General features: G+C 38.8%; 1 non-coding gene across 1 annotated transcript; it reads left to right on the forward strand.

Annotated features, from left to right (window-relative positions):
• The first annotated feature begins 341 nt into the window (after positions 1 to 341).
• LOC123253889 lies at positions 342 to 556 on the forward strand. Its single transcript, XR_006506637.1, has one exon. It is a non-coding gene; the product is annotated as a small nucleolar RNA U3 (small nucleolar RNA).
• Positions 557 to 10880: the final 10324 nt, after the last annotated feature.

Raw genomic sequence — 10880 nt, forward strand, 5'->3', positions numbered from 1 at the left:
TAGGTAATAAAGAAGAACAAAGTACATTTTTCATATGACTTTAATATTGTACTTAACTTTCACAAATATTAAAGTGCTGATATTTTTTAAAAGGCTAACATCTTTAATCCCCAAGCCAAAATGGTATGATGAAAGTCCTGTCTCTTCCCACTCTAAGGCATCTGCACACCAAAATGAAACTCAAGTCCATGCAGTATTTTCTTTGTACACAAAATCAAGGAGTTGTGTACATAAGACCTGAAGGAAACACTTCCATTTTGGAATTACTGTTACTGAGAGACACAAATGGATTGTAAAAATCAACCAATAAATTTGAAAAATAACCCCAAAATCCATATAGATAGATGACCCTTTCAGGGATCATTCATCTATTATGTAACTAGAGAATTGTGGCAGAAAATGTTGCATGGAAGTAACCACGAGGATAAACTGAGGTGTTCTTTTCTGAGAGATGAAGCTGGCTTGTGGGATTGCTCTTCAGCAGCTGCCCCCTGCCATGAATGATCGCTCTTCCCTCTCTTAGGGCTGGACGGGATGAAAACCAAAGCTGAGGGGTTTATCCTCTTTTTTCATGGGTTAATATAAAAGTTGATTTCATGATTTTTTTGTCACTTGTATCAAGGACCCAAATCTAGCCCTACAGGTCCCATTCTCTCCACAATTCTCTACTTGCCCCCTGCTACCCATCACTCTCCACTTTTATTCATTGTTATTCTTCAGAGGGCTGTGATGAAATTCCCAACAGTCCTTCAGTGTCACTTGTATCAACAGGTAACATTTTGTCTCAGCTCAGCCTGTTTCACTCCACAACAGCTTCCCCTCCCTCCACCCCTTTCCCATAACCAACATGCAATTCCACTGGGTTTTACATGTGTTGTTGATCAAGATCTATTTCCATATTATTGATATTTGCACTAGAGTAGAGTAATCATTTAGAGTCTGTATCCCCAGTCATATCCCCATCAACCCATGTGATCAAGCAGGTGTTTTTCTTCTGTGTTTCTACTCCCACAGTTCTTTCTCTGAAAGCGGGTAGTGTACTTTCTCATAAGTCCCTCAGAATTGTCCTGGGTCATTGCATTGCTGCTAGTAGAGAAGTCCATTACACTGGATTATACCATAGTGTGCTAGTCTCTGTGTATAAGGTTCTCCTGGTTCTGCTCCTTTCATTCTGCATCACTTCCTGGAGGTCATTCCAGTTTACATGGAATTCCTCCAGTTTATTATTCCTTTGAGCACAATAGTATTCCATCCACAATTTGTTCAGCCATTCCCCAATTGATGAGTATATCCTCACTTTCCAATTTTTTGCTACCACAAAGAGTACAGCTATAAATATTTTTGTACAAGTCTTTTTCCTTATTATCTCTTTTGGGTATAAACCCAGCAGTGGTATGGCTTGATCAAAGGGCAGGCAGTTTTTTAGTGCCCTTTGGGCATGGTTCCAAATTGACATCCAGAATGGTTGGATCAATTCACAACTCCGCCAGAAATGCATTAATGTCCCAATTGTGCCACTTTCCCTCCAACTTTTATTACTTTCCTTTGCTGTCATGTTAGCCAATCTGCTAGGTGTGAGGTGATACCTCAGAGTTGTTTTGATTTGCATTTCTCTAATTATTAGAGAGTTAGAACCCTTTTTCATGTGCTTATTGATAGTTTTGATTTCTTTATCTGGAAATTGCCTATTCATGTCCCTTGCCCATTTATCAATTGGAGAATGGCTTGATTTTTTATAAAATGATTTAGCTCCTTATAATTTGAGTAATTAGACCTTTGACAGAGGTTTTTGGTTATAATTTTTCCCAATTTGTTGCTTCCCTTCTAATTTTGGTTGCATTGGTTTTGTTTGTACAAAACCTTTTTAATTTAATGTAATCAAAATTATTTATTTTAGATTTTGCAATTTTTTCTAACTCTTGCTTGGTCTTAAAATCTTTCCTTTCCCAAAGGTCTAACAAATATACTATTCTATGTTCACCTAATTTACTTATAGTTTCCTTCTTTATATTCAAGTCATTCACCCATTCTGAGTTTATCTTGGTGTAGGGTATGAGATGTTGATCTAAACCTAATCTCTCCCATACTGTTTTCCAATTTTCCCAGCAATTTTTGTCAAATAGTGGAATTTTGTCCCCAAAGTTGGGCTCTTTGGGTTTATCATAGATATCATATCATATCAAGATATCATGTCATATCTTGCTGAGGTCATTTACCCCAAGTCTATTCCACTGATCCTCCCTTCTGTCTCTTAGCCAGTATCATATTGTTTTTTTTATAACCCTTAACTTCTGTGTATTGGCTCCTTGGTGGAAGAGTAGTAAGGGTGGGCAATGGGGGTCAAGTGACTTGCCCAGGATCACACAGCTGGGAAGTGTCTGAGGCCAGATTTGAACCTAGGACCTCCAGTCTCTAGCCCTGGCTCTCAATCCACTGAGCTACCCAGCTGCCCCAGTATCATATTGTTTTGATGACCACTACTTTATAGTACAGGTTAAGATCTGGTACTGCTAGGCCACCTTCCTTCACGTGTTTTTTTTTTCATTTTTTCTCTTGATATTCTTGATCTTTTGTTCTTCCAAATGAACTTTATTATAGTTTTTTCTAGTTTAGTAAAAAAGTTTCTTGGTAGTTCGATAGGTATAGCACTAAATAAGTAGATTAATTTGGGTAGTATTGTCATTTTTATTATGTTTGCTTGTCCTACCCATGAGCAGTTAATGTTTTTCCAATTGTTTAGATGTAGTTTTAATTGTGTGGAAAGTGTTTTGTAATTGTGTTCATATACCAAGCCTGGAGTTCTAATATGGTCTCAGATACTCCCCATCTGAGTGAACTTGAGCAAGTCTCTTAACCCAGTTGGCTCAGTTTCTCATCTGTAAAATAAGCTTGGAAAGGAAATGACAAACCGCCCCAGAAATTTTCCCAAGAATATCCCAAGTGAAGTCACCAGTAATCAGATACCATTGAACAATCCCAACCACTAGTTCTTCTCCAACATCAGAAACTCTAAATAAAGGGCAAAAAGGCCACAAGACTATCTGTGTAAGGTGGGTCTGGGGTAAAGGGGGAGAATAGAGGAGCCAAGGCAGGATGAGTAGGACCTGAGTCTGAGGTTGGGGTCAGTGACTGCATCTAGGATATTATCAAGAAGCTCCCTTCCCTAACTAGAATGGATAGTGTTGTGGTGAGGATGTTTTGCCCATCCACTCCACCTTTGCCAGGCAGGGAGAATGGGAGGACCAGCTTACCTTGACTATCACCTGGTGTACCCCCATCCTCTTTCTCCATACCAAATGTTGTCCCTTAAGTCCATCATAATGGACCAGATATTTAAAGTCAAAGGGTTTGAATAAAAGCATATATATTATAAGAATACGTGTCCTTAATATCAAAAGTGTAATATCTGGGCAGGTATTACTAGTGTGTGACCCTAGGCAAGTCACTTAACTGAACATTGAAGATCTGGCCTTCCAGATACCAGTTGGGGGAAAGTGGGAGGTGCTTCTAAATTCATAATACAGAATATTCTACTCCAGTTCTAAGTTTCTCCATTGTATATCTCCATTTGGAGTGGAAAGTGAGGGTAGAATTTTAAAAGCATTAGCATCTTCAATGTTTAAGCTTGAAGGGTATTTCTCACCCATAATCCTGCCATGAATGGGACAATAGGACATTAATTTATATTATACATCTGTGATGTTAAAACTAATCAAATAACTCATGAAAAACAAACCCTCCAACCTTCATAAAAAATTAAATTGTTTTGCTGAAAATTACTTTCCACTTTTTGGCTTGCCCAGAACCAAACCAAACCAAACCAAAACCCAAATACCTTCCAAACTACAACAAATGTAATTGGCCTCAGATCTTTCTGAGATGAAGACTATCATTGATATTGCAATTAATCATTTTTAATGTTTTTAATTTTTTTCTAGTTTCTATCTGTACTATTTTCATTAATCATTTCCTGACATTTTGAGATCCATGTTATCTCCTTCACTCTCACCTCTTTTGTTCCCCAAAAAAGGCAGGTAATATGAGGTAGGTTGTACATATGGTGTAATGCCATACATATTTCTATGTTCATCATGTTTTGAAAGAAGACTCACATCACTTGTATAAAGGAAAATTCGTGGAGGAAATGAAGAGAAGAATGGCAAGCTCCCATCTGCATTCGGATTTCCTCAGTTCCTTCTATAGTAGTGGAAAGTCTTTTTCATCCTGAGTCACTTGGAGTTGTCTTGGATCCTTTCATTGCTAACAATACTTCACAGTTCTTCATTGAACTTTAAGGATGTTACTGAGTACAATGTTCTCCTCATTCTGTCTGCTTCCCTTCATGTCACATCATAGTATTCCATTAACATCATATTCCACAATGTATTCAGCCATTCTCCATTGACAGACATCCCTCAGTTTCCAGTTCTTTGCCACCACAAAAAGAGCTCTTAGAAAGATTTTGTAGGAGTAGGTCCTTTGTCCCTATTATTGTTCTCTTCTGGGCACAGACCTATTGGTTGGATGGCTAGGTCATAGGTTATGCTCAATTTGAAAACTCTTTGGGCATGGTTCTCCTCTATTGAATTTAATGCTATTGAAGGTAGAGTACCTTTGGGCAAAAAACAAAGTGTTATTTACCCATGACTTCTCAGAATCCTGCTTTATGTTTCCAAACCAGTATAGCAAGAACACACATGTACTGTAATAATAAACCAAGTAAGAAAAAAGCAAGTTCATACTTCATAGATGGTGAAGATTTAGGAGCCCAAATACCATGTCTTGCAAAGTCCTTAACACACTAAATGTCTGGGATTGTAGGTGACATTCATGTGACATTGGGAATGTTAGTGAGATCTAAAAGCTGTTCCCCTGGGGTCACTTGTATCAGCAGGAAACATCTTGCCTCGGCTCACCTTGTTGCCTTCCACAACAGCTATTTCCACAAATCCCCACATAGCTGCAACTATCCATCACTCTCCATCTGTAGCCAAAGTATAGTCCTGGTCATTTTCATCTTCTATTCACTTTTTCCCCTGGGATGTTTTCCCCTGTATTCTTCTGCCTCCCCAAGAAAGAACACAAAAGAGTCAGTACACCCAAATGATTTAGAGTGCCAAGCCTGGAGTTCCAATATGACCTCAGATACTTCTTATCTATGTGACCTTAGGCAAGTCACATAACACAGTTGGCCACAGTTCCCTTATCTCTAAATGAGCTGGGAAAGGAAATGGCAAACCACTCCAGGAGTTTTCCCAAGAATATCTCAAATGGAGTCAACAATAGTTAGACACCACTGAACATCAACAATCACTGGTTCATCTCTAATATCAGAAACTCAGGATAATGGCCAAAAGGCCTCAAGAGTACATATGTAAGGTGGGACTTGGGGGAGGGAAGGAGGAGAATAGAAGAGCCAAGGCAGGATGAGGAGGACCTGGGCCTGGGCCTGGGCCTGGGGCCAGTGGCTGCATCCAAGAAAATGTCAAGTAGTTCTGCCTCTCTGAGTCAGCTCCCTCACCTGACCAGAATGGATCCTGTAATAGTGAGGATGGTTTGCACACCCCCCCCCACTTCTGGCAGGCAGAGAGAATGGGAGGACCAGCTTACCTTGACCACTGCCTGGTGCACCCCTATCCCCTTACCCCATACCAAATGCAGTCCACTAAGTGTGTGGCCAATAAGAATGAACCAAATAGAAATGGATGTATTTTGGGGCCAATGAAAAATATTCAAACAAAGTTAAAAGCCTGAAAAAAATAAGTATTCTAAAACTATGTACCCTTAATACCAAAAATTTAATATCTGGGAAGGTATTACTTGCTGTGTGACCCTAGGCAATCCCTTAACTGAACACTGAGGGTCTGGCCTTGGAAGTACCAATTGGGGGAACATAGGAGGTGCCTAGAAACTTATAATACAAAATATTCTACTCAGGCCCTAAGTTCATCCATTGAATATCTACTTTTGGAGAGGGAAATGAAGGCAGAGTTTTAAGGGTACTTAGAAATTTCAGTGTGTGGACTTGAAGAATATTTCTCATCCATAATTCTGCATTGGATAGGCACCAGAAACTTAGTTTATTTTATACTGTGATGTGTCTGTGATGTTAAAAAACAAACTAACTAAAAGCAAACCCTCCCATCTTCAAAAATACCTAAAATGTTTTGGCGAGCATACTTTCCATTTTTTTTTTCAAAAACATAACCAAACCAAACCCACCAAATTCCTGGCACACTATAAAAATGCAATTCGCTAGTCGTGCTTCTGGGATAAAGGCTTTCATTGATATTGCAGTTCATCATTTTTAATGTTTTTAAAATTATTTTCCAGCTTCCATCAGTCTAATTTTCATGAATTGTTTTCTGACATTTTGAAATCCATGTCCTCTCCTTTACTCCCACCTTTCCCTAAAATGCAGGTGAGGTGAGAAAGGTTGTACATATGCTATTTTAACATACATACGCCAGTGTTCATCATGTGAAAGACGGCACATATCACAAAGTCCATGTAGGAAATAAAGTGAAGAATGGCAAGCTTCCATGTGCATTCAGATTTCCTCAGGTCCTTCTCTTTTTCAGTTTGAGTCCCTTGGAGTTGTCCTGGATCCTTGCATTGCTGATAATACTTAAGTCATTCACAGTTGTTCATTGAGCTTTTTTGATATTAGTATATACAATGTTCTCCTGGTTCTGTTCACTTATGTCTTTACAGATTTTTTTTGTGATCATCTTGTTTGTTATTCCTTATTGGGCAATAATATTCCCTTAAAATCCTGGACCACAACTTGTTCAGCCATTCCTTAATTGACGGCCATCTCTTCAGTTTCCAGTTCTTTGCCACCACAAGAAGAACTGCCAGAAATATTTTTGGAGGAGTAGGTCTTTGTCCCTGTCTTTAATCTCATTGCGTTGTAGATTTAGTAGTTGGGTAGCTGGGTCAAAGGGAATGCTCAGTTTGATGACCCTCTGGACATAGTTCTCCTTTATTGAAATTAATGCTATTAAATGTAGAGAACTTTGGCACAAAACCCAAAGTGTTATTAAGCATGATTTCTAATTATCCTGGTTGATGTTTCCAAATCAGTAGAGCAGTAGCACCCATGTACTGTACTAATAAACCAATTATGAAAAAAATATAAGCTTCAGATATCATAGATAGTGGAGCTTTAGAACCCAAAATACCAGATCTGGCAAAGTCCTTCACACATGTTAAATGTCTGAGTTTCTGGGAGACACGTGTGGGGGAATTTTGGAGGAAGCTCGAGTTTAGGATATAGAATTTCCTAAGCAAATGTTAGGTCTGGCTCCTGTATTTACCAATGTGGTCAGGAAAGAGAACTCAGAATATTTAATCAACAACTTTGACGCCAGAATTTTAGATCAGGGAGAGTACGTAGAACATAGAGCTTCTAAATTGAAGTTTCCTGTACTTGAGTGGGTCATAGATGCTGGAATGTCAGTTTTGGAAGGGTCTAGAACAGAGAGAATGGGAGATGCTCAGGGGCTCAGGATCAGAAACTATCAGAAGCAGGAGGATTTAAGCACAGAGAATGGGAGCCTTTAGGGTAGCCATAGGGAAGAGAAGAGGAGGTAGCTGAGCACATAAAAGTAGGCATATCAGAGCGAAGAGAGTTCTAGAACTCAGAAGGTCAGATTTTGGAACCTCTCAAAAATCATATTTGATAACTAGTAGGGCTTTGAGATCATAAATCATCTTCTCTGAAATGGGCTTTAGGAAAGAAAAATCTCATAACTATAAAGATAAAAAATAATAAAGGTTGATATAATAATATAAATTAGTATTTTAATTATAGCCATGCTGATAAATAAAGTTATTAGACCACGTGCTTGTAAGAATTCAAAATTGCCGCCCGCGCCATTATTGTCTCCCGTCTCTTCCTAAGTCTGCTGGCCAAGAGGCCACTCCCTCCTAACCCAGGAGATTTAAATTCTTCTCTGCGTGGAGACGTAGGCCTCCCCACGCCCAAAGAACCGGAACTGGAAACCCGTTGGACCACGGGAAATGTAGTTTGATAATTTCCCCGTGTCCATAGAAAATACATATATATACTTAAAGATGACATCTCCCAAATTTCACTTTTACATAACTGACCAGCAGATATTCTCATATGTATTCTTACTTGGCCCATATATTGACCTGTCTCAAAAGGAGGTTGATTTTTTATCTGAGCTTAATCACATATTCCAATTTAATTTCTGTTATATGTATTGGTGATTCCTTTAAAAAAACCATACATCCTCAATCACACAACCAAAAAAGTATTGTGAAAATACTGTCTAATTATTCTCCAGCCAATAAGAGCCCTGAAAACCATAAAATTGTGTCATCTGATACAATTCCTTCACTGATAAAGATAGCCATTGACAGGCATCTCAGGGATAATGAATAATCAGTGTTAATCATGAAAACAGTGTTGTGTAGTAAAGACTTCTAAGGAGCCGGGATCCATGTTTGGAGGTCAGTACAATGGTTATTTAAGTGGAGTATTTTTTTAAATTATACTAAATTAAAGAAAAAAACTTATAGAACTTTAGTGAGTGCTCCATTATATATGAAAATGTCCTATCTGTGAACGCCCTTAGAATACAGAATGGCTTCCCTTCCAGGTACCATTCAAGGGTGCCAGCTGGCAGTGGGCTAGAGGTTAGATTAGAGAATTTGTCTGCATTACAGAACATCCCACTATGTATGAAACAACCTGCAGTGGGATATGAAGCCAGAATTCTTGATCAGGTAACAGACTTAGAATTGAGAATGTTTGAGAAGGATGGAAATTCACCATCTAGAATCCTGAGGTTGGTAAAGCTGTAAACATAGGGCAATCACATGTGGGAAGGGATAGAACAGAGAGAGGGGAGACATTCAGAGGTTAATTGTAGAAATTGTCTGAAGAAGTGGCATTTTAGAAGTTTTATTTATAATCATTTATTATATTATTATTTTATTATCTATTCTATAAAGAAATATATTGTATCATTATTAAATAATATAATTTATTATATTTCTAAGTCTCCCAGGTCATGTCTGGGAGTAGCCATGAAGAAGTGAATGAATGATTGAGGAGATCATTAAGAAAAAGTGGTTGAGGGCAGCTGGGTATCTCAGTGGATTGAGAGCCAGGCCTAGAGATCGGAAGTCCTGGGTTCAAATCTAACCTCAGACACTTCCTAGCTGGGTCATTTAACCCCCATTGCCTCACCCTCACTGCTCTTCTGCCTTGGAACCAATACACAGTATTGATTCCAAGATGGAAGGTAAGGGGTTAAAAAAAGAAGTGGTGTCCGATTTAGGAGAGTCAAATGGTCAGGATTGATGTGTTCCCCCAATTCCCATCTATCTTAGCTCTGAGGGCTTTGAGAAAATGAATCAGCTGTTGTAGATTGGGTAAAGACTACTTTTGATATTACTGTTCAGTGTAAGGAATAGAGAGAATTAGAACCCCAAAGGGAGCTTGAGCCCTTTATTTTTCCTGTGCTACCATTAATAGGAGAATATCTGGATAGACATAGTTATTTATTGATTGGCAAAGGATTCCTTCTCCTTGATTATCAGCAAAAAAAAAAAAAGAACCCAAAAAAGAAGAAGGAATTCTCCAAATATTCTAAATTAGAGCTTCCTGAAAGGGGGAAATTCTTAGAAATGGATTAAAAATGGGTTATTTTAAAAAGTGATGTATTTACCTGTGTGATGGAAATCTGCTGCCATCTCCCGGCCATTGTGTGACAATGCAAAAGGCTTTCCAGAACCTAAGTCTACTAGCCTTCCTCTACTTGGGCATTTCCCTTCTGTTTAGTACTGCAACTTGTAAAGTCATGGGAAGCTTCTTGGCGGGCCAGTGCCACCAAGATTTCCTCATTTGTTTTGGATGCTCGATTATGCCCTATTTTTAAAACCACGATGTCTGCTTTTTCTAAATTATAAGAGAAGGGCAATTAAATCCTTTGTTTTCTCATTTTTTGTGTGTGAAATGAAGAAATTGATCACAAACATGAACTTGCCAATTTCACAGGAAGTAAAGAAGATTCAATAATCCCAGGAACCTTAATTTTTTTGTTGTTGTTTTTCTTAAACCCTTGTACTTCGGTGCATTGTCTTATAGATGGAAGATTGGTAAGGGTGGGCAATGGGGGTCAAGTGACTTGCCCAGGGTCACACAGCTGGGAAGTGGCTGAGGCCGGGTTTGAACCTAGGACCTCCTGTCTCTAGGCCTGACTCTCACTCCACTGAGCTACCCAGCTACCCCCGCCCCAGGAACCTTAATTTTGCAAATGAATTTTTGTTTATTCAAAAAATGGGGAGATGGAGAAGTGTACTCTTTCCACAGCTCCTTGAAAGCACAGTTCATCTCCATAAAGCAGCCTCAGGAGGTGGTGTCTGCCAAGTTAAGGACTCACCCATAAGGAGCTACTGTAAAGAATTTTCCAACCCCAGAAGAATTAAAGGGTAATCACTCAACAGGGAAGATAACTGCATCCACCAGTTTATTTGTGGGTGAATGTTCTAGAAGTTTCCACCAAACCTCTCTATAAAGAGGTGACTGGACTAAAGGATACCAAGGGCTCTGTCCAGCTCTAAATGTGCAGAATGTCAGGCCTGAGGCTAGAGAATGAGAGAGTTAGTAGAGCATTTTGAAGAAGGATTTTCAGAACAAAGAGAGTTCTTATATACCAAAGGGTCAAACCTGATGTAGCCTAAAAACCGACATGGATCATTGCTGGGAAGACTGCTCTGGAAGTCACTTTAGGATGGAAAATATAATTAATGATGAGAAGTTATTTTCATATATTCATATTTCATAATTGTATGTTTAACTAGAGCTGGCTGATATTTTAGAAACATATGTCTGTATATATATA

The sequence above is a fragment of the Gracilinanus agilis genome, chromosome X (genome assembly GCF_016433145.1).
Source record: "Gracilinanus agilis isolate LMUSP501 chromosome X, AgileGrace, whole genome shotgun sequence".
Taxonomy (NCBI): Eukaryota; Metazoa; Chordata; class Mammalia; order Didelphimorphia; family Didelphidae; genus Gracilinanus; species Gracilinanus agilis.